The sequence below is a fragment of the Chiloscyllium punctatum genome, chromosome 36, assembly GCF_047496795.1.
Source record: "Chiloscyllium punctatum isolate Juve2018m chromosome 36, sChiPun1.3, whole genome shotgun sequence".
Lineage (NCBI taxonomy): Eukaryota > Metazoa > Chordata > Chondrichthyes > Orectolobiformes > Hemiscylliidae > Chiloscyllium > Chiloscyllium punctatum.
The window spans coordinates 74,452,212-74,476,325 of NC_092774.1; the positions used below are offsets into that span (position 1 = coordinate 74,452,212).

At 49.0% G+C, this 24,114-nt stretch overlaps 7 non-coding genes across 7 annotated transcripts; 1 reads left to right on the forward strand and 6 right to left on the reverse strand.

The window, feature by feature from the left end:
* Positions 1–1,424: 1,424 nt before the first annotated feature.
* On the reverse strand, positions 1,425–1,496 carry trnak-cuu (transfer RNA lysine (anticodon CUU)). The gene has a single exon. It is a non-coding gene; the product is annotated as a tRNA-Lys (tRNA).
* Positions 1,497–4,193: 2,697 nt separating this feature from the next.
* On the reverse strand, positions 4,194–4,265 carry trnam-cau (transfer RNA methionine (anticodon CAU)). The gene has a single exon. It is a non-coding gene; the product is annotated as a tRNA-Met (tRNA).
* A 2,625-nt stretch (positions 4,266–6,890) lies between these two features.
* On the reverse strand, positions 6,891–6,962 carry trnam-cau (transfer RNA methionine (anticodon CAU)). The gene has a single exon. It is a non-coding gene; the product is annotated as a tRNA-Met (tRNA).
* Positions 6,963–9,648: 2,686 nt separating this feature from the next.
* On the reverse strand, positions 9,649–9,720 carry trnak-cuu (transfer RNA lysine (anticodon CUU)). The gene has a single exon. It is a non-coding gene; the product is annotated as a tRNA-Lys (tRNA).
* Positions 9,721–12,404: 2,684 nt separating this feature from the next.
* Positions 12,405–12,476, reverse strand: trnam-cau (transfer RNA methionine (anticodon CAU)). Its single transcript has one exon. It is a non-coding gene; the product is annotated as a tRNA-Met (tRNA).
* Positions 12,477–15,113: 2,637 nt separating this feature from the next.
* trnak-cuu (transfer RNA lysine (anticodon CUU)) lies at positions 15,114–15,185 on the reverse strand. The gene has a single exon. It is a non-coding gene; the product is annotated as a tRNA-Lys (tRNA).
* An 8,480-nt stretch (positions 15,186–23,665) lies between these two features.
* trnae-cuc (transfer RNA glutamic acid (anticodon CUC)) lies at positions 23,666–23,737 on the forward strand. Its single transcript has one exon. It is a non-coding gene; the product is annotated as a tRNA-Glu (tRNA).
* Positions 23,738–24,114: the final 377 nt, after the last annotated feature.

Sequence of the window (24,114 nt, forward strand, 5' to 3'; positions counted from 1 at the left end):
AACACATCACCTTGTTCCCTGGCCAACATCCCTGTCTCAGGCTTGCAGCAGTGTTCTAGCTCCAGATGAAAGAACAACATCTCATTTTCCACTTGGAGACCTTCCAGCCCTCCGGTCTTCAATATCGAGTTCTATAACTATAGGGCCTGAACTCCCCCATGTCCTTGACCCCTACCACACGAAAGACTCCTGTTTATCACCTCGTCTGCTATGACACACGACGTATTGTTAGCCACTAACAGTCTCCATTAACAGTTATTCGCCCTCTCACGAGGATCGTTATTCACTCCTACGTCCTTCATTTTGTTCTCTCTCTGAGCTGGCGGCAAACACAGCAATGAACATTGGAGACTCTGAACCAGCTGAAACTTGCTCAGTGTAAGTACATTCCACATTGCTGCAAGAACATCTGCTTGTCATTCTGTCCCCGGGGGGGCTGATGTTTGTCTCATCCCCAGGAACTGGACTATCTCCACTGGCGGATAATTAAACCATTTTATTTCTACTTGCACGTTGTTCTGGGGAGAGAGGGGTGGGGGAATGTAGGGTTGGGGGAGGGTAAGAGTCCATTCGCTCTTCTGCTCTCTCTCCCTCTTTCTCTCTCTCTCTCTCTCTCTCTCTGAAACTCTTGGGGTGAGAGGTGTCAGTGACATTAATGCGGGGAACATGAACAACTTTGATTGTGAACTTTCTCCAAAGGTCTGTTATCGGAGAGACAGAAAGATGCTGTGCTGGCAGGACAGAGAGAAATGAACACCGAGGACTCTTCGCCCAGGTAAATTCACATTGTTGTGCAGCCTGCATGGTGTTCAGAAATCGTCTTCACGCAGCAATCGTACGGAAAGTCTATTGCAAAGTGGGCATCGCTTTCTTTGCTGCGACCGCGCAGCAGTTAACATCTGAGCCCCAAGTGTCCCAGATGAAGAGAATCCGCGTGAAACCTTCACTCACTGAGAGTCATCCCCACGGCCCTGAGCTGAGGGACTGCAGGCAGTCCAACACGGAAGGGACGGTTAAAAATGAACCATTTTTGCTCCCTCAGCAACACGTAGCATCATTCTCGCGCAGACAGAAGCCATTCAGCCCATGGATTCCACGGCGACTGTCTGTCACTTGTCTCTCTCTCTCTCTCTCTCTGAGGTTATTCACAATCGGTGATATCCGTCCTAATAGTGGGGGACGATGTCTGACTTTCAACTTTACCAGCTCATTAGCATCGGAGAGAACCGGTTTTGCGATTCAGTTCAGAGGAAACCGACCAAGAACAGAATACCACTGAGACCTCCAAAACCCATCGGAAACCGACCAAGAACAGAATACCACTGAGACCTCCAAAACCCATCCCGTGGATCGATATGAACATTTCGGCAAGTAGATGCAAAGGCAACTTGCTGAAGAAAGCAGGTCAAGGTGACAGTGAACGATAGCAGAGGATGGTTTCGATCCATCGACCTCTGGGTTAAGGGCCCAGCACGCTCCCGCTGCGCCACTCTGCTGCCGCTTGGAGACGCTCGTTGCGCAGAACACTTCAGGTTTTTGTCTGGCACGCGGCAGGCACCTTCGAGCCTGATGTCAAAGACCTCCACTGCTGTCGTGTAATGTGCTGTTTCGCAGACGTCTGGAGGTTGTGTCAATATAAACTTTTTTCTAAATTCCCACATTCTGTCGGTCGAACTGTGATTTCACACTGAATCACAACATGTGTCACAGCGCAGACGGAGGCTCTGCGGCCCACCTTCGCTCTGCTGGTTCTACACTTAAGTAAACGTGTGTCTCCAGTCGTTTCATTCTCTCGCCTTCTCAGCGTAAATCTGCACATCTGAACGTGACCACCGAATTCCCTTTTGGGTCCATTGAATCTTCCTCTTTGTCAATGTCAGACAGGGACTTACTGACCCTCACCACTCCCTGTACGGAAACGTTCTTCCTAATGTCACTTTTACTTCTTTTCCTCGTGACTTAAAATTCTGCCGAATCGTTATGGATCCTTTCAGGCGTGGGAGCATTTTCACAACATTATTTCCTGTTTCTAGGTCCCTCATGACTTGGAAAAGTTCGGTTCTCCGAGGAGAGCTGTCCCAATTTTCCAATCTACCTTGATTGCTGACATTCCTCAAACACCGCACCACTCACGTCAACCTGTTGAGCACTATGGTAAAAACAATGACTGCAGATGCTGGAAACCAGATTCTGGATTAGTGGTGCTGGAAGAGCACAGCAGTTCAGGCAGCATCCAAGTAGCTTGTTGAACACGATCTCCAACCATTTCATTTCTCTGTTTTCTGCCTCATTCGTACTCCAGGCAGCCCACGCTGGTTTCACGAAGGTGCTTTTTGAGAAAGTTAATCAGGCAGTTTTGCACAAGTCAAGTTAAAAAAAAACACGGGCTCGTCCGGGATTTGAACCCGGGACCTCTCGCAAATCAGCGCAGGAACAGCCCCGAAGCGAGAATCATACGCCTAGACCAACGAGCCAGAAAGCACGCACGTCGGTCATGCCCCAGACCTCTTGAGCGACCTGAGACATGCTCAGTATGAAATACATTTGAGATTGCTCTCAGAATTGCAAGCGGCAAAGACTTTCCCGAACAGCTGCTTCTCATCCAGTCTCCCTGCTGCTATTTCATTCCACCGCATTCTCTGCTCACAGTGTCGTTTCCCCAACGTAGCATGAAGCATAAACTGGGTGACTGCTTCGCAGAACATCCCGCTTCTGCCCGCAGAAACTAAAGGCCCTGAACTTGCGGTTGCCTGCCACTTTAACACATCACCTTGTTCCCTGGCCAACATCCCTGTCTCAGGCTTGCAGCAGTGTTCTAGCTCCAGATGAAAGAACAACATCTCATTTTCCACTTGGAGACCTTCCAGCCCTCCGGTCTTCAATATCGAGTTCTATAACTATAGGGCCTGAACTCCCCCATGTCCTTGACCCCTACCACACGAAAGACTCCTGTTTATCACCTCGTCTGCTATGACACACGACGTATTGTTAGCCACTAACAGTCTCCATTAACAGTTATTCGCCCTCTCACGAGGATCGTTATTCACTCCTACGTCCTTCATTTTGTTCTCTCTCTGAGCTGGCGGCAAACACAGCAATGAACATTGGAGACTCTGAACCAGCTGAAACTTGCTCAGTGTAAGTACATTCCACATTGCTGCAAGAACATCTGCTTGTCATTCTGTCCCCGGGGGGGCTGATGTTTGTCTCATCCCCAGGAACTGGACTATCTCCACTGGCGGATAATTAAACCATTTTATTTCTACTTGCACGTTGTTCTGGGGAGAGAGGGGTGGGGGAATGTAGGGTTGGGGGAGGGTAAGAGTCCATTCGCTCTTCTGCTCTCTCTCCCTCTTTCTCTCTCTCTCTCTCTCTCTCTCTGAAACTCTTGGGGTGAGAGGTGTCAGTGACATTAATGCGGGGAACATGAACAACTTTGATCGTGAACTTTCTCCAAAGGTCTGTTATCGGAGAGACAGAAAGATGCTGTGCTGGCAGGACAGAGAGAAATGAACACCGAGGACTCTTCGCCCAGGTAAATTCACATTGTTGTGCAGCCTGCATGGTGTTCAGAAATCGTCTTCACGCAGCAATCGTACGGAAAGTCTATTGCAAAGTGGGCATCGCTTTCTTTGCTGCGACCGCGCAGCAGTTAACATCTGAGCCCCAAGTGTCCCAGATGAAGAGAATCCGCGTGAAACCTTCACTCACTGAGAGTCATCCCCACGGCCCTGAGCTGAGGGACTGCAGGCAGTCCAACACGGAAGGGACGGTTAAAAATGAACCATTTTTGCTCCCTCAGCAACACGTAGCATCATTCTCGCGCAGACAGAAGCCATTCAGCCCATGGATTCCACGGCGACTGTCTGTCACTTGTCTCTCTCTCTCTCTCTCTGAGGTTATTCACAATCGGTGATATCCGTCCTAATAGTGGGGGACGATGTCTGACTTTCAACTTTACCAGCTCATTAGCATCGGAGAGAACCGGTTTTGCGATTCAGTTCAGAGGAAACCGACCAAGAACAGAATACCACTGAGACCTCCAAAACCCATCGGAAACCGACCAAGAACAGAATACCACTGAGACCTCCAAAACCCATCCCGTTTGAATGGAGTGGATCGATATGAACATTTCGGCAAGTAGATGCAAAGGCAACTTGCTGAAGAAAGCAGGTCAAGGTGACAGTGAACGATAGCAGAGGATGGTTTCGATCCATCGACCTCTGGGTTATGGGCCCAGCACGCTCCCGCTGCGCCACTCTGCTGCCGCTTGGAGACGCTCGTTGCGCAGAACACTTCAGGTTTTTGTCTGGCACGCGGCAGGCACCTTCGAGCCTGATGTCAAAGACCTCCACTGCTGTCGTGTAATGTGCTGTTTCGCAGACGTCTGGAGGTTGTGTCAATATAAACTTTTTTCTAAATTCCCACATTCTGTCGGTCGAACTGTGATTTCACACTGAATCACAACATGTGTCACAGCGCAGACGGAGGCTCTGCGGCCCACCTTCGCTCTGCTGGTTCTACACTTAAGTAAACGTGTGTCTCCAGTCGTTTCATTCTCTCGCCTTCTCAGCGTAAATCTGCACATCTGAACGTGACCACCGAATTCCCTTTTGGGTCCATTGAATCTTCCTCTTTGTCAATGTCAGACAGGGACTTACTGACCCTCACCACTCCCTGTACGAAAACGTTCTTCCTAATGTCACTTTTACTTCTTTTCCTCGTGACTTAAAATTCTGCCGAATCGTTATGGATCCTTTCAGGCGTGGGAGCATTTTCACAACATTATTTCCTGTTTCTAGGTCCCTCATGACTTGGAAAAGTTCGGTTCTCCGAGGAGAGCTGTCCCAATTTTCCAATCTACCTTGATTGCTGACATTGCTCAAACACCGCACCACTCACGTCAACCTGTTGAGCACTATGGTAAAAACAATGACTGCAGATGCTGGAAACCAGATTCTGGATTAGTGGTGCTGGAAGAGCACAGCAGTTCAGGCAGCATCCAAGTAGCTTGTTGAACACGATCTCCAACCATTTCATTTCTCTGTTTTCTGCCTCATTCGTACTCCAGGCAGCCCACGCTGGTTTCACGAAGGTGCTTTTTGAGAAAGTTAATCAGGCAGTTTTGCACAAGTCAAGTTAAAAAAAAACACGGGCTCGTCCGGGATTTGAACCCGGGACCTCTCGCAAAGCAGCGCAGGAACAGCCCCGAAGCGAGAATCATACGCCTAGACCAACGAGCCAGAAAGCACGCACGTCGGTCATGCCCCAGACCTCTTGAGCGACCTGAGACATGCTCAGTATGAAATACATTTGAGATTGCTCTCAGAATTGCAAGCGGCAAAGACTTTCCCGAACAGCTGCTTCTCATCCAGTCTCCCTGCTGCTATTTCATTCCACCGCATTCTCTGCTCACAGTGTCGTTTCCCCAACGTAGCATGAAGCATAAACTGGGTGACTGCTTCGCAGAACATCCCGCTTCTGCCCGCAGAAACTAAAGGCCCTGAACTTGCGGTTGCCTGCCACTTTAACACATCACCTTGTTCCCTGGCCAACATCCCTGTCTCAGGCTTGCAGCAGTGTTCTAGCTCCAGATGAAAGAACAACATCTCATTTTCCACTTGGAGACCTTCCAGCCCTCCGGTCTTCAATATCGAGTTCTATAACTATAGGGCCTGAACTCCCCCATGTCCTTGACCCCTACCACACGAAAGACTCCTGTTTATCACCTCGTCTGCTATGACACACGACGTATTGTTAGCCACTAACAGTCTCCATTAACAGTTATTCGCCCTCTCACGAGGATCGTTATTCACTCCTACGTCCTTCATTTTGTTCTCTCTCTGAGCTGGCGGCAAACACAGCAATGAACATTGGAGACTCTGAACCAGCTGAAACTTGCTCAGTGTAAGTACATTCCACATTGCTGCAAGAACATCTGCTTGTCATTCTGTCCCCGGGGGGGCTGATGTTTGTCTCATCCCCAGGAACTGGACTATCTCCACTGGCGGATAATTAAACCATTTTATTTCTACTTGCACGTTGTTCTGGGGAGAGGGGGGTGGGGGAATGTAGGGTTGGGGGAGGGTAAGAGTCCATTCGCTCTTCTGCTCTCTCTCCCTCTTTCTCTCTCTCTCTCTCTCTCTCTGAAACTCTTGGGGTGAGAGGTGTCAGTGACATTAATGCGGGGAACATGAACAACTTTGATTGTGAACTTTCTCCAAAGGTCTGTTATCGGAGAGACAGAAAGATGCTGTGCTGGCAGGACAGAGAGAAATGAACACCGAGGACTCTTCGCCCAGGTAAATTCACATTGTTGTGCAGCCTGCATGGTGTTCAGAAATCGTCTTCACGCAGCAATCGTACGGAAAGTCTATTGCAAAGTGGGCATCGCTTTCTTTGCTGCGACCGCGCAGCAGTTAACATCTGAGCCCCAAGTGTCCCAGATGAAGAGAATCCGCGTGAAACCTTCACTCACTGAGAGTCATCCCCACGGCCCTGAGCTGAGGGACTGCAGGCAGTCCAACACGGAAGGGACGGTTAAAAATGAACCATTTTTGCTCCCTCAGCAACACGTAGCATCATTCTCGCGCAGACAGAAGCCATTCAGCCCATGGATTCCACGGCGACTGTCTGTCACTTGTCTCTCTCTCTCTCTCTGAGGTTATTCACAATCGGTGGTATCCGTCTGACTTTCAACTTTACCAGCTCATTAGCATCGTAGAGAACCAGTTTTGCGATTCAGTTCAGAGGAAACCGACCAAGAACAGAATACCACTGAGACCTCCAAAACCCATCCCGTTTGAATGGAGTGGATCGATATGAACATTTCGGCAAGTAGATGCAAAGGCAACTTGCTGAAGAAAGCAGGTCAAGGTGACAGTGAACGATAGCAGAGGATGGTTTCGATCCATCGACCTCTGGGTTATGGGCCCAGCACGCTCCCGCTGCGCCACTCTGCTGCCGCTTGGAGACGCTTGTTGCGCAGAACACTTCAGGTTTTTGTCTGACACGCGGCAGGCACCTTCGAGCCTGATGTCAAAGACCTCCACTGCTGTCGTGTAATGTGCTGTTTCGCAGACGTCTGGAGGTTGTGTCAATATAAACTTTTTTCTAAATTCCCACATTCTGTCGGTCGAACTGTGATTTCACACTGAATCACAACATGTGTCACAGCGCAGACGGAGGCTCTGCGGCCCACCTTCGCTCTGCTGGTTCTACACTTAAGTAAACGTGTGTCTCCAGTCGTTTCATTCTCTCGCCTTCTCAGCGTAAATCTGCACATCTGAACATGACCACCGAATTCCCTTTTGGGTCCATTGAATCTTCCTCTTTGTCAATGTCAGACAGGGACTTACTGACCCTCACCACTCCCTGTACGAAAACGTTCTTCCTAATGTCACTTTTACTTCTTTTCCTCGTGACTTAAAATTCTTCCGAATCGTTATGGATCCTTTCAGGCGTGGGAGCATTTTCACAACATTATTTCCTGTTTCTAGGTCCCTCATGACTTGGAAAAGTTCGGTTCTCCGAGGAGAGCTGTCCCAATTTTCCAATCTACCTTGATTGCTGACATTCCTCAAACACCGCACCACTCACGTCAACCTGTTGAGCACTATGGTAAAAACAATGACTGCAGATGCTGGAAACCAGATTCTGGATTAGTGGTGCTGGAAGAGCACAGCAGTTCAGGCAGCATCCAAGTAGCTTGTTGAACACGATCTCCAACCATTTCATTTCTCTGTTTTCTGCCTCATTCGTACTCCAGGCAGCCCACGCTGGTTTCACGAAGGTGCTTTTTGAGAAAGTTAATCAGGCAGTTTTGCACAAGTCAAGTTAAAAAAAAACACGGGCTCGTCCGGGATCTCTCGCAAATCAGCGCAGTAACAGACCCTAAGCGAGAATCATACGCCTAGACCAACGAGCCAGAAAGCACGCACGTCGGTCATGCCCCAGACCTCTTGAGCGACCTGAGACATGCTCAGTATGAAATACATTTGAGATTGCTCTCAGAATTGCAAGCGGCAAAGACTTTCCCGAACAGCTGCTTCTCATCCAGTCTCCCTGCTGCTATTTAATTCCACCGCATTCTCTGCTCACAGTGTCGTTTCCCCAACGTAGCATGAAGCATAAACTGGGTGACTGCTTCGCAGAACATCCCGCTTCTGCCCGCAGAAACTAAAGGCCCTGAACTTGCGGTTGCCTGCCACTTTAACACATCACCTTGTTCCCTGGCCAACATCCCTGTCTCAGGCTTGCAGCAGTGTTCTAGCTCCAGATGAAAGAACAACATCTCATTTTCCACTTGGAGACCTTCCAGCCCTCCGGTCTTCAATATCGAGTTCTATAACTATAGGGCCTGAACTCCCCCATGTCCTTGACCCCTACCACACGAAAGACTCCTGTTTATCACCTCGTCTGCTATGACACACGACGTATTGTTAGCCACTAACAGTCTCCATTAACAGTTATTCGCCCTCTCACGAGGATCGTTATTCACTCCTACGTCCTTCATTTTGTTCTCTCTCTGAGCTGGCGGCAAACACAGCAATGAACATTGGAGACTCTGAACCAGCTGAAACTTGCTCAGTGTAAGTACATTCCACATTGCTGCAAGAACATCTGCTTGTCATTCTGTCCCCGGGGGGGCTGATGTTTGTCTCATCCCCAGGAACTGGACTATCTCCACTGGCGGATAATTAAACCATTTTATTTCTACTTGCACGTTGTTCTGGGGAGAGAGGGGTGGGGGAATGTAGGGTTGGGGGAGGGTAAGAGTCCATTCGCTCTTCTGCTCTCTCTCCCTCTTTCTCTCTCTCTCTCTCTCTCTCTCTGAAACTCTTGGGGTGAGAGGTGTCAGTGACATTAATGCGGGGAACATGAACAACTTTGATTGTGAACTTTCTCCAAAGGTCTGTTATCGGAGAGACAGAAAGATGCTGTGCTGGCAGGACAGAGAGAAATGAACACCGAGGACTCTTCGCCCAGGTAAATTCACATTGTTGTGCAGCCTGCATGGTGTTCAGAAATCGTCTTCACGCAGCAATCGTACGGAAAGTCTATTGCAAAGTGGGCATCGCTTTCTTTGCTGCGACCGCGCAGCAGTTAACATCTGAGCCCCAAGTGTCCCAGATGAAGAGAATCCGCGTGAAACCTTCACTCACTGAGAGTCATCCCCACGGCCCTGAGCTGAGGGACTGCAGGCAGTCCAACACGGAAGGGACGGTTAAAAATGAACCATTTTTGCTCCCTCAGCAACACGTAGCATCATTCTCGCGCAGACAGAAGCCATTCAGCCCATGGATTCCACGGCGACTGTCTGTCACTTGTCTCTCTCTCTCTCTCTCTCTGAGGTTATTCACAATCGGTGATATCCGTCCTAATAGTGGGGGACGATGTCTGACTTTCAACTTTACCAGCTCATTAGCATCGGAGAGAACCGGTTTTGCGATTCAGTTCAGAGGAAACCGACCAAGAACAGAATACCACTGAGACCTCCAAAACCCATCGGAAACCGACCAAGAACAGAATACCACTGAGACCTCCAAAACCCATCCCGTTTGAATGGAGTGGATCGATATGAACATTTCGGCAAGTAGATGCAAAGGCAACTTGCTGAAGAAAGCAGGTCAAGGTGACAGTGAACGATAGCAGAGGATGGTTTCGATCCATCGACCTCTGGGTTAAGGGCCCAGCACGCTCCCGCTGCGCCACTCTGCTGCCGCTTGGAGACGCTCGTTGCGCAGAACACTTCAGGTTTTTGTCTGGCACGCGGCAGGCACCTTCGAGCCTGATGTCAAAGACCTCCACTGCTGTCGTGTAATGTGCTGTTTCGCAGACGTCTGGAGGTTGTGTCAATATAAACTTTTTTCTAAATTCCCACATTCTGTCGGTCGAACTGTGATTTCACACTGAATCACAACATGTGTCACAGCGCAGACGGAGGCTCTGCGGCCCACCTTCGCTCTGCTGGTTCTACACTTAAGTAAACGTGTGTCTCCAGTCGTTTCATTCTCTCGCCTTCTCAGCGTAAATCTGCACATCTGAACGTGACCACCGAATTCCCTTTTGGGTCCATTGAATCTTCCTCTTTGTCAATGTCAGACAGGGACTTACTGACCCTCACCACTCCCTGTACGAAAACGTTCTTCCTAATGTCACTTTTACTTCTTTTCCTCGTGACTTAAAATTCTGCCGAATCGTTATGGATCCTTTCAGGCGTGGGAGCATTTTCACAACATTATTTCCTGTTTCTAGGTCCCTCATGACTTGGAAAAGTTCGGTTCTCCGAGGAGAGCTGTCCCAATTTTCCAATCTACCTTGATTGCTGACATTCCTCAAACACCGCACCACTCACGTCAACCTGTTGAGCACTATGGTAAAAACAATGACTGCAGATGCTGGAAACCAGATTCTGGATTAGTGGTGCTGGAAGAGCACAGCAGTTCAGGCAGCATCCAAGTAGCTTGTTGAACACGATCTCCAACCATTTCATTTCTCTGTTTTCTGCCTCATTCGTACTCCAGGCAGCCCACGCTGGTTTCACGAAGGTGCTTTTTGAGAAAGTTAATCAGGCAGTTTTGCACAAGTCAAGTTAAAAAAAAACACGGGCTCGTCCGGGATCTCTCGCAAATCAGCGCAGTAACAGACCCTAAGCGAGAATCATACGCCTCGACCAACGAGCCAGAAAGCACGCACGTAGGTCATGCCCCAGACCTCTTGAGCGACCTGAGACATGCTCAGTATGAAATACATTTGAGATTGCTCTCAGAATTGCAAGCGGCAAAGACTTTCCCGAACAGCTGCTTCTCATCCAGTCTCCCTGCTGCTATTTCATTCCACCGCATTCTCTGCTCACAGTGTCGTTTCCCCAACGTAGCATGAAGCATAAACTGGGTGACTGCTTCGCAGAACATCCCGCTTCTGCCCGCAGAAACTAAAGGCCCTGACCTTGCGGTTGCCTGCCACTTTAACACATCACCTTGTTCCCTGGCCAACATCCCTGTCTCAGGCTTGCAGCAGTGTTCTAGCTCCAGATGAAAGAACAACATCTCATTTTCCACTTGGAGACCTTCCAGCCCTCCGGTCTTCAATATCGAGTTCTATAACTATAGGGCCTGAACTCCCCCATGTCCTTGACCCCTACCACACGAAAGACTCCTGTTTATCACCTCGTCTGCTATGACACACGACGTATTGTTAGCCACTAACAGTCTCCATTAACAGTTATTCGCCCTCTCACGAGGATCGTTATTCACTCCTACGTCCTTCATTTTGTTCTCTCTCTGAGCTGGCGGCAAACACAGCAATGAACATTGGAGACTCTGAACCAGCTGAAACTTGCTCAGTGTAAGTACATTCCACATTGCTGCAAGAACATCTGCTTGTCATTCTGTCCCCGGGGGGGCTGATGTTTGTCTTATCCCCAGGAACTGGACTATCTCCACTGGCGGATAATTAAACCATTTTATTTCTACTTGCACGTTGTTCTGGGGAGAGAGGGGTGGGGGAATGTAGGGTTGGGGGAGGGTAAGAGTCCATTCGCTCTTCTGCTCTCTCTCCCTCTTTCTCTCTCTCTCTCTCTCTCTCTCTGAAACTCTTGGGGTGAGAGGTGTCAGTGACATTAATGCGGGGAACATGAACAACTTTGATTGTGAACTTTCTCCAAAGGTCTGTTATCGGAGAGACAGAAAGATGCTGTGCTGGCAGGACAGAGAGAAATGAACACCGAGGACTCTTCGCCCAGGTAAATTCACATTGTTGTGCAGCCTGCATGGTGTTCAGAAATCGTCTTCACGCAGCAATCGTACGGAAAGTCTATTGCAAAGTGGGCATCGCTTTCTTTGCTGCGACCGCGCAGCAGTTAACATCTGAGCCCCAAGTGTCCCAGATGAAGAGAATCCGCGTGAAACCTTCACTCACTGAGAGTCATCCCCACGGCCCTGAGCTGAGGGACTGCAGGCAGTCCAACACGGAAGGGACGGTTAAAAATGAACCATTTTTGCTCCCTCAGCAACACGTAGCATCATTCTCGCGCAGACAGAAGCCATTCAGCCCATGGATTCCACGGCGACTGTCTGTCACTTGTCTCTCTCTCTCTCTCTCTGAGGTTATTCACAATCGGTGATATCCGTCCTAATAGTGGGGGACGATGTCTGACTTTCAACTTTACCAGCTCATTAGCATCGGAGAGAACCGGTTTTGCGATTCAGTTCAGAGGAAACCGACCAAGAACAGAATACCACTGAGACCTCCAAAACCCATCGGAAACCGACCAAGAACAGAATACCACTGAGACCTCCAAAACCCATCCCGTTTGAATGGAGTGGATCGATATGAACATTTCGGCAAGTAGATGCAAAGGCAACTTGCTGAAGAAAGCAGGTCAAGGTGACAGTGAACGATAGCAGAGGATGGTTTCGATCCATCGACCTCTGGGTTATGGGCCCAGCACGCTCCCGCTGCGCCACTCTGCTGCCGCTTGGAGACGCTCGTTGCGCAGAACACTTCAGGTTTTTGTCTGGCACGCGGCAGGCACCTTCGAGCCTGATGTCAAAGACCTCCACTGCTGTCGTGTAATGTGCTGTTTCGCAGACGTCTGGAGGTTGTGTCAATATAAACTTTTTTCTAAATTCCCACATTCTGTCGGTCGAACTGTGATTTCACACTGAATCACAACATGTGTCACAGCGCAGACGGAGGCTCTGCGGCCCACCTTCGCTCTGCTGGTTCTACACTTAAGTAAACGTGTGTCTCCAGTCGTTTCATTCTCTCGCCTTCTCAGCGTAAATCTGCACATCTGAACGTGACCACCGAATTCCCTTTTGGGTCCATTGAATCTTCCTCTTTGTCAATGTCAGACAGGGACTTACTGACCCTCACCACTCCCTGTACGAAAACGTTCTTCCTAATGTCACTTTTACTTCTTTTCCTCGTGACTTAAAATTCTGCCGAATCGTTATGGATCCTTTCAGGCGTGGGAGCATTTTCACAACATTATTTCCTGTTTCTAGGTCCCTCATGACTTGGAAAAGTTCGGTTCTCCGAGGAGAGCTGTCCCAATTTTCCAATCTACCTTGATTGCTGACATTGCTCAAACACCGCACCACTCACGTCAACCTGTTGAGCACTATGGTAAAAACAATGACTGCAGATGCTGGAAACCAGATTCTGGATTAGTGGTGCTGGAAGAGCACAGCAGTTCAGGCAGCATCCAAGTAGCTTGTTGAACACGATCTCCAACCATTTCATTTCTCTGTTTTCTGCCTCATTCGTACTCCAGGCAGCCCACGCTGGTTTCACGAAGGTGCTTTTTGAGAAAGTTAATCAGGCAGTTTTGCACAAGTCAAGTTAAAAAAAAACACGGGCTCGTCCGGGATCTCTCGCAAATCAGCGCAGTAACAGACCCTAAGCGAGAATCATACGCCTCGACCAACGAGCCAGAAAGCACGCACGTAGGTCATGCCCCAGACCTCTTGAGCGACCTGAGACATGCTCAGTATGAAATACATTTGAGATTGCTCTCAGAATTGCAAGCGGCAAAGACTTTCCCGAACAGCTGCTTCTCATCCAGTCTCCCTGCTGCTATTTCATTCCACCGCATTCTCTGCTCACAGTGTCGTTTCCCCAACGTAGCATGAAGCATAAACTGGGTGACTGCTTCGCAGAACATCCCGCTTCTGCCCGCAGAAACTAAAGGCCCTGACCTTGCGGTTGCCTGCCACTTTAACACATCACCCTGTTCCTTGGCCAACATCCCTGTCTCAGGCTTGCAGCAGTGTTCTAGCTCCAGATGAAAGAACAACATCTCATTTTCCACTTGGAGACCTTCCAGCCCTCCGGTCTTCAATATCGAGTTCTATAACTATAGGGCCTGAACTCCCCCATGTCCTTGACCCCTACCACACGAAAGACTCCTGTTTATCACCTCGTCTGCTATGACACACGACGTATTGTTAGCCACTAACAGTCTCCATTAACAGTTATTCGCCCTCTCACGAGGATCGTTATTCACTCCTACGTCCTTCATTTTGTTCTCTCTCTGAGCTGGCGGCAAACACAGCAATGAACATTGGAGACTCTGAACCAGCTGAAACTTGCTCAGTGTAAGTACATTCCACATTGCTGCAAGAACATCTGCTTGTCATTCTGTCCCCGGGGGGGCTGATGTTTGTCTCATCCCCAGGAACTGGACTATCTCCACTGGCGGATAATTAAACCATTTTATTTCTACTTGCACGTTGTTCTGGGGAGAGAGGGGTGGGGGAATGTAGGGTTGGGGGAGGGTAAGAGTCCATTCGCTCTTCTGCTCTCTCTCCCTCTTTCTCTCTCTCTCTCTCTCTCTCTCTGAAACTCTTGGGGTGAGAGGTGTCAGTGACATTAATGCGGGGAACATGAACAACTTTGATTGTGAACTTTCTCCAAAGGTCTGTTATCGGAGAGACAGAAAGATGCTGTGCTGGCAGGACAGAGAGAAATGAACACCGAGGACTCTTCGCCCAGGTAAATTCACATTGTTGTGCAGCCTGCATGGTGTTCAGAAATCGTCTTCACGCAGCAATCGTACGGAAAGTCTATTGCAAAGTGGGCATCGCTTTCTTTGCTGCGACCGCGCAGCAGTTAACATCTGAGCCCCAAGTGTCCCAGATGAAGAGAATCCGCGTGAAACCTTCACTCACTGAGAGTCATCCCCACGGCCCTGAGCTGAGGGACTGCAGGCAGTCCAACACGGAAGGGACGGTTAAAAATGAACCATTTTTGCTCCCTCAGCAACACGTAGCATCATTCTCGCGCAGACAGAAGCCATTCAGCCCATGGATTCCACGGCGACTGTCTGTCACTTGTCTCTCTCTCTCTCTCTCTGAGGTTATTCACAATCGGTGATATCCGTCCTAATAGTGGGGGACGATGTCTGACTTTCAACTTTACCAGCTCATTAGCATCGGAGAGAACCGGTTTTGCGATTCAGTTCAGAGGAAACCGACCAAGAACAGAATACCACTGAGACCTCCAAAACCCATCCCGTTTGAATGGAGTGGATCGATATGAACATTTCGGCAAGTAGATGCAAAGGCAACTTGCTGAAGAAAGCAGGTCAAGGTGACAGTGAACGATAGCAGAGGATGGCTTCGATCCATCGACCTCTGGGTTAAGGGCCCAGCACGCTCCCGCTGCGCCACTCTGCTGCCGCTTGGAGACGCTCGTTGCGCAGAACACTTCAGGTTTTTGTCTGGCACGCGGCAGGCACCTTCGAGCCTGATGTCAAAGACCTCCACTGCTGTCGTGTAATGTGCTGTTTCGCAGACGTCTGGAGGTTGTGTCAATATAAACTTTTTTCTAAATTCCCACATTCTGTCGGTCGAACTGTGATTTCACACTGAATCACAACATGTGTCACAGCGCAGACGGAGGCTCTGCGGCCCACCTTCGCTCTGCTGGTTCTACACTTAAGTAAACGTGTGTCTCCAGTCGTTTCATTCTCTCGCCTTCTCAGCGTAAATCTGCACATCTGAACGTGACCACCGAATTCCCTTTTGGGTCCATTGAATCTTCCTCTTTGTCAATGTCAGACAGGGACTTACTGACCCTCACCACTCCCTGTACGGAAACGTTCTTCCTAATGTCACTTTTACTTCTTTTCCTCGTGACTTAAAATTCTGCCGAATCGTTATGGATCCTTTCAGGCGTGGGAGCATTTTCACAACATTATTTCCTGTTTCTAGGTCCCTCATGACTTGGAAAAGTTCGGTTCTCCGAGGAGAGCTGTCCCAATTTTCCAATCTACCTTGATTGCTGACATTGCTCAAACACCGCACCACTCACGTCAACCTGTTGAGCACTATGGTAAAAACAATGACTGCAGATGCTGGAAACCAGATTCTGGATTAGTGGTGCTGGAAGAGCACAGCAGTTCAGGCAGCATCCAAGTAGCTTGTTGAACACGATCTCCAACCATTTCATTTCTCTGTTTTCTGCCTCATTCGTACTCCAGGCAGCCCACGCTGGTTTCACGAAGGTGCTTTTTGAGAAAGTTAATCAGGCAGTTTTGCACAAGTCAAGTTAAAAAAAAACACGGGCTCGTCCGAGATTTGAACCCGGGACCTCTCGCAAATCTACGCAGGAACAGACCCTAAGCAAGAATCATACGCCTAGACCAACGAGCCAGAAAGCACGCACGTGGGTCATGCCCCAGACCTCTTGAGCGACCTGAGACATGCTCAGTATGAAATACATTTGAGATTGCTCTCAGAATTGCAAGCTGCAAAGACTTTCCCGAACAGCTGCTTCTCATCCAGTCTCCCTGCTGCTATTTCATTCCACCGCATTCTCTGCTCACAGTGTCGTTTCCCCAACGTAGCATGAAGCATAAACTGGGTGACTGCTTCGCAGAACATCCCGCTTCTGCCCGCAGAAACTAAAGGCCCTGACCTTGCGGTTGCCTGCCACTTTAACACATCACCCTGTTCCCTGGCCAACATCCCTGTCTCAGGCTTGCAGCAGTGTTCTAGCTCCAGATGAAAGAACAACATCTCATTTTCCACTTGGAGCCCTTCCAGCCCTCCGGTCTTCAATATCGAGTTCTATAACTATAGGGCCTGAACTCCCCCATGTCCTTGACCCCTACCACACGAAAGACTCCTGTTTATCACCTCGTCTGCTATGACACACGACGTATTGTTAGCCACTAACAGTCTCCATTAACAGTTATTCGCCCTCTCACGAGGATCGTTATTCACTCCTACGTCCTTCATATTGTTCTCTCTCTGAGCTGGCGGCAAACACAGCAATGAACATTGGAGACTCTGAACCAGCTGAAACTTGCTCAGTGTAAGTACATTCCACATTGCTGCAAGAACATCTGCTTGTCATTCTGTCCCCAGGGTGGCTGATGTTTGTCTCATCCCCAGGAACTGGACTATCTCCACTGGCGGATAATTAAACCATTTTATTTCTACTTGCACGTTGTTCTGGGGAGAGGGGGGTGGGGGAATGTAGGGTTGGGGGAGGGTAAGAGTCCATTCGCTCTTCTGCTCTCTCTCCCTCTTTCTCTCTCTCTCTCTCTCTCTCTCTCTCTGAAACTCTTGGGGTGAGAGGTGTCAGTGACATTAATGCGGGGAACATGAACAACTTTGATTGTGAACTTTCTCCAAAGGTCTGTTATCGGAGAGTCAGAAAGATGCTGTGCTGGCAGGACAGAGAGAAATGAACACCGAGGACTCTTCGCCCAGGTAAATTCACATTGTTGTGCAGCCTGCATGTTGTTCAGAAATCGTCTTCACGCAGCAATCGTACGGAAAGTCTATTGCAAAGTGGGCATCGCTTTCTTTACTGCGACCGCGCAGCAGTTAACATCTGAGCCCCAAGTGTCCCAGATGAAGAGAATCCGCGTGAAACCTTCACTCACTGAGAGTCATCCCCACGGCCCTGAGCTGAGGGACTGCAGGCAGTCCAACACGGGAGGGACGGTTAAAAATGAACCATTTTTGCTCCCTCAGCAACACGTAGCATCATTCTCGCGCAGGCAGAAGCCATTCAGCCCATGGATTCCACGGCGACTGTCTGTCCCTTGTCTCTCTCTCTCTCTGAGGTTATTCACAATCGGTGGTATCCGTCCTAATAGTGGGGGACGATGTCTGACTTTCAACTTTACCAGCTCATTAGCATCGTAGAGAACCGGTTTTGCGATTCAGTTCAGAGGAAACCGACCAAGAACAGAATACCACTGAGACCTCCAAAACCCATCCCATTTGAATGGAGTGGATCGATATGAACATTTCGGCAAGTAGATGCAAAGGCGACTTGCTGAAGAAAGCAGGTCAAGGCGACAGTGAACGATAGCAGAGGATGGTTTCGATCCATCGACCTCTGGGTTATGGGCCCAGCACGCTCCCGCTGCGCCACTCGGCTGCCGCTTGGAGACGCTCGTTGCGCAGAACACTTCAGGTTTTTGTCTGGCACGCGGCAGGCACCTTCGAGCCTGATGTCAAAGACCTCCACTGCTGTCGTGTAATGTGCTGTTTCACAGACGTCTGGAGGTTGTGTGAATATAAACTTTTTTCTAAATTCCCACATTCTGTCGGTCGAACTGTGATTTCACACTGAATCACAACATGTGTCACAGCGCAGACGGAGGCTCTGCGGCCCACCTTCGCTCTGCTGGTTCTACGCTTAAGTAAACGTGTGTCTCCAGTCGTTTCATTCTCTCGCCTTCTCAGCGTAAATCTGCACATCTGAACGTGACCACCGAATTCCCTTTTGGGTCCATTGAATCTTCCTCTTTGTCAATGTCAGACAGGGACTTACTGACCCTCACCACTCCCTGTACGAAAACGTTCTTCCTAATGTCACTTTTACTTCTTTTCCTCGTGACTTAAAATTCTGCCGAATCGTTATGGATCCTTTCAGGCGTGGGAGCATTTTCACAACATTATTTCCTGTTTCTAGGTCCCTCATGACTTGGAAAAGTTCGGTTCTCCGAGGAGAGCTGTCCCAATTTTCCAATCTACCTTGATTGCTGACATTCCTCAAACACCGCACCACTCACGTCAACCTGTTGAGCACTATGGTAAAAACAATGACTGCAGATGCTGGGAACCAGATTCTGGATTAGTGGTGCTGGAAGAGCACAGCAGTTCAGGCAGCATCCAAGTAGCTTGTTGAACACGATCTCCAACCATTTCATTTCTCTGTTTTCTGCCTCATTCGTACTCCAGGCAGCCAACGCTGGTTTCACGAAGGTGCTTTTTGAGAAAGTTAATCAGGCAGTTTTGCACAAGTCAAGTTAAAAAAAAACACGGGCTCGTCCGGGATCTCTCGCAAATCAGCGCAGTAACAGACCTAAGCGAGAATCATACGCCTAGACCAACGAGCCAGAAAGCACGCACGTAGGTCATGCCCCAGACCTCTTGAGCGACCTGAGACATGCTCAGTATGAAATACATTTGAGATTGCTCTCAGAATTGCAAGCGGCAAAGACTTTCCCGAACAGCTGCTTCTCATCCAGTCTCCCTGCTGCTATTTCATTCCACCGCATTCTCTGCTCACAGTGTCGTTTCCCAACGTAGCATGAAGCATAAACTGGGTGACTGCTTCGCAGAACATCCCGCTTCTGCCCGCAGAAACTAAAGGCCCTGACCTTGCGGTTGCCTGCCACTTTAACACATCACCTTGTTCCCTGGCCAACATCCCTGTCTCAGGCTTGCAGCAGTGTTCTAGCTCCAGATGAAAGAACAACATCTCATTTTCCACTTGGAGACCTTCCAGCCCTCCGGTCTTCAATATCGAGTTCTATAACTATAGGGCCTGAACTCCCCCATGTCCTTGACCCCTACCACACGAAAGACTCCTGTTTATCACCTCGTCTGCTATGACACACGACGTATTGTTAGCCACTAACAGTCTCCATTAACAGTTATTCGCCCTCTCACGAGGATCGTTATTCACTCCTACGTCCTTCATATTGTTCTCTCTCTGAGCTGGCCGCAAACACAGCAATGAACATTGGAGACTCTGAGCCAGCTGAAACTTGCTCAGTGTGAAGTACATTCCACATTGCTGCAAGAATTGCAAGCAGCAAAGCCTTTCCAGAACATCTGCTTGTCATTCTGTCCCCGGGGGGCTGATGTTTGTCTCATCCCCAGGAACTGGTCTATCTCCACTGGCGGATAATTAAGCCAGTTTATTTCTACTTGCCCGTTGTTCTGGGGGGAGGGGGGTGGGGGAATGTAGGGTTGGGGGAGGGTAAGAGTCCATTCGCTCTTCTGCTCTCTCTCCCTCTTTCTCTCTCTCTCTGAAACTCTTGGGGTGAGAGGTGTCAGTTACATTAATGCGGGGAACATGAACAACTTTGATTGTGAACTTTCTCCAAAGGTCTGTTATCGGAGAGACAGAAAGATGCTGTGCTGGCAGGACAGAGAGAAATGAACACCGAGGACTCTTCGCCCAGGTAAATTCACATTGTTGTGCAGCCTGCATGGTGTTCAGAAATCGTCTTCACGCAGCAATCTTACGGAAAGTCTATTGCAAAGTGGGCATCGCTTTCTTTGCTGCGACCGCACAGCATTTAACATCTGAGCCCCAAGTGTCTCAGATGAAGAGAATCCGTGTGAAACCTTCACTCACTGAGAGTCATCCCCACGGCCCTGAGCTGAGCGACTGCAGGCAGTCCAACACGGAAGGGATGAATAAAGATGAACCATTGTTGCTCCCTCAGCAACACGTAGCATCATTCTCGCGCAGACAGAAGCCATTCAGCCCATGGATTCCACGGCGACTGTCTGTCACTTGTCTCTGTCTCTCTCTGAGGTTATTCACAATCGGTGGTATCCGTCCTAATAGTGGGGGACGATGTCTGAGTCGTGATGCGGTTTCTGACATGCTCGTCATTCACGTCTGAACAAGGGTGGCGAATTACTGCAGGGAATGGCCGAAACCGCAAGGCATGGGTTTCAACTTAACCAGCTCATTTGCATCGTAGAGAACCGGTTTTGCGATTCAGTTCAGAGGAAACCGACCAAGAACAGAATACCACTGAGACCTCTAAAACCATGCCACTTGAATGGAGTGGAGTGGATCGATATGAACATCGGCAAGTAGATGCAACGGCAGCTTGCAGAAGAAAGCAGATCAAGGTGACAGCGAACGATAGCAGAGGATGGTTTCGATCCATCGACCTCTGGGTTATGGGCCCCGCTGCGCCACTGTGCTCCCGCTTGGGAAGCTCGTTGCGCAGAACACTTCAGCTTTTTGTCTGGCACGCGGCAGGCACCTTCGAGCCTGATGTCAAAGACCTCCACTGCTGTCGTGCGATATGCTGTTTCGCAGACGTATGGAGGCTGTGTCAATATAAACTTTTTTCTAAATTCCCACATTCTGTCGGTCGAACTGTGATTTCACACTGAATCACAACATGTGTCACAGCGCAGACGGAGGCTCTGCGGCCCACCTTCGCTCTGCTGGTTCTACACTTAAGTAAACGTGTGTCTCCAGTCGTTTCATTCTCTCGCCTTCTCAGCGTAAATCTGCACATCTGAACGTGACCACCGAATTCCCTTTTGGGTCCATTGAATCTTCCTCTTTGTCAATGTCAGACAGGGACTTACTGACCCTCACCACTCCCTGTACGAAAACGTTCTTCCTAATGTCACTTTTACTTCTTTTCCTCGTGACTTAAAATTCTGCCGAATCGTTATGGATCCTTTCAGGCGTGGGAGCATTTTCACAACATTATTTCCTGTTTCTAGGTCCCTCATGACTTGGAAAAGTTCGGTTCTCCGAGGAGAGCTGTCCCAATTTTCCAATCTGCCTTGATTGCTGACATTCCTCAAACACCGCACCACTCACGTCAACCTGTTGAGCACTATGGTAAAAACAATGACTGCAGATGCTGGAAACCAGATTCTGGATTAGTGGTGCTGGAAGAGCACAGCAGTTCAGGCAGCATCCAAGTCGCTTGTTGAACACGATCTCCAACCATTTCATTTCTCTGTTTTCTGCCTCATTCGTACTTCAGGCAGCCCATGCTAGTTTCACGAAGGTGCTTTTTGAGAAAGTTAATCAGGCAGTGTTGCACAAGTCAAGTTAAAAAAACACGGGCTCGTCCGGGATTTGAACCCAGGACCTCTCGCAAATCAGCGCAGTAACAGACCCGAAGCGAGAATCATACGCCTGGACCAACGAGCCAGGAAGCACGCACGCAGGTAATGCCCCACACCTCTTGAGCGACCTGAGACATGCTCAGTATGAAATACATTTGAGATTGCTCTCAGAATTTAGAAATGTCGTCAAAACGAAAGGGTGACTGTTCCCCGGTTTCTTCTTTAAGATTCAAATCAGTGGAGGGTGAAAGATATTTAACTCACATTCGGAATGGTCGGGAATCTGCAACCCACTGCCTGTCAGGGTGGTACAAGCAGATAACCACAGTGCTGCTTTTGAGGCGATGAGTCAAGTATTTGGAAATGAGACTAGAACAGTGAGGGGCGTGAAGTCGTGATCGAAATGAAGCAGACACCTGAGGATTAATTTGTTTTATTTGCCAGTGAAAGCTACTGCTTAACAAAGTTGGGACAATGGAAGGGAAGCAATGACGGTGATTATCTTTCGTTGTTCACATTGTGAATGTTCCCATTGCTGCGCATGTCCGTTTTAACGTCAGAACTCTGCATCATGGCGTCGTCAGGTCCGCACAGTGCCGGGGCCGCAATGGATGACGCATCTGACTCCACCTACCTGTTTGAAATGCAGCTCACAGCTTCTTCACACACCCCAATTAGTCTTTCTCATTGTCCTGAAGCCAGCATACGGTTTGAATTCCCGATCTGCGGGAATGAGAAACCTTTCACTGTCTCGCGTCAGTGACTGTCCCTGAGAACATCAGAGTCAAGTCACAGCGCTGTCAGAGGAGAGGAAGCTGAAATAGCTCCACACGCTGCTCATGGGCACATTTCACTTTCCCCAACTCACCGCCCCAACCACTGCGGCTCTTGGGAGTGGAAAGGAAACAAACACCAAAATCCATTCTCAGCTTTGTAAATCTTCAGGAAATAAGAAAACTGTTCATCCCTTCGGGTCTTCCATCCTGGGCAGACAGCGTTGATTTTAAATGGCTGTCCAGTCAGTGTCGATTCTTTTTGGCTGACATATCTTCCTTATCTCATCCCAGCATTTCTTGCCACAGAGACCTGTGTGGCAGAGTTCATGCATATATTTCCTTGTATGGTATTTTGTAAATAACATTCGTTTGCGGGTTGTTTGTATCGGGTATTTCAGGTTCATTAGCCGCTGTTCAAGTGTGTTGGTAGGTTTGTGGGCTACCATGATGCTGAGAGGTTTGATTTGTCTGGACATCATTTCACAGATGTCTTTAATGTAAGGTAATGTGGCTAGGGTTTCTGCAGACGTTCTGTCTGCTTGTGTCAATTTGTTGATGTGAAATCGGCACACTGGGTTTATTGGGTAGGCAAAAGTGAGGACTGGAGATGCTGGAAACCAGAGTTTAGATCAGAATGGTGCTGGAAAAGCACAGCAGGTCAGACAGCTTCCGAGGAGCAGGAAAATCGACGTTTCGGGCAAAAGACCTTCATCAGGAATAGAGGCAGGACGCCTGTAGGGTAGAAAGATAAAATGGGGGTGGGGTGTGCTGGGGCGAAGGTAGCAAAGAGTAAAATATGTGAATGGTGGTGGGGATGGAGGTGACAGGTCAGAGAGCAGTGTTTTGCTGATAGGTGGGAAGGGAGCTTGGCAAGTAGGACAGGTCATGAGATCAGTTCTGAGCTGGAAGGTTGGATCTGAGGTAAGGTGGGGGAGGGGGAATGAGGGAACTGGTGAAGTCCACATTGATGCCCTGGGGTTGAAGTGTTCTGAGACGGAAGATGAGGTGTTCTTCCTCCAGGCGTCGGGTGAGGAAGCAGCGGCGACGAAGGAGGCCCAGGACCTGCATGTCCTCGGCCGAGTGGGAGGGGGAGTTTAAATGTTGGGGCACATGGCGATGGGGTTGATAGTTGCGGGTGTCCCGGAGATGTGACTTGACTCTCCAGTCTCCCCAGTGTTGGAGTGATCGCATCGGGAGCAATGGATACATAAAATTACATTGGTGGCTGTACCTGGGTTTGATTCCCGGGCAGCGAAACAATTTTCAGCAGAGATACCAACATACGCTCGTGTCTCCCTGGTGGTCTAGTGGTTAGGATTCGGCGCTCTCACCGCCGCGACCCGGGTTCGATTCCCGGTCAGGGAAGCCCTTTTTCATGTCCGGGTCAGTACTCTGGTGTGTGGGTATGTGAGTTTCAAGTCACATTGACATTTAAAACCTAACTGAGCAGACCGACCGCCTCCTCCTTGTTGTCGAGGCCATCAATATCCACGTCCTGGTGAATCAAGCGACTGTCAGACTTCGATGTGATGTTTGGTCTGAGATTTCTGCCTCCAAATTCTTCTCTTATAATATTCCTGTGAAAGACATTGCAAAGGTCATCGCTGTCAGTCCACAATAGAAAATCAACACACACAATTCTAGTTTCTGTGGAACATTCTTTTCTCTCTTAATACCCAAGATCTTTGTGCTGATCTATATGTAAATGTATACAGCAGAGTAATGTGGTAGATTGCATACTC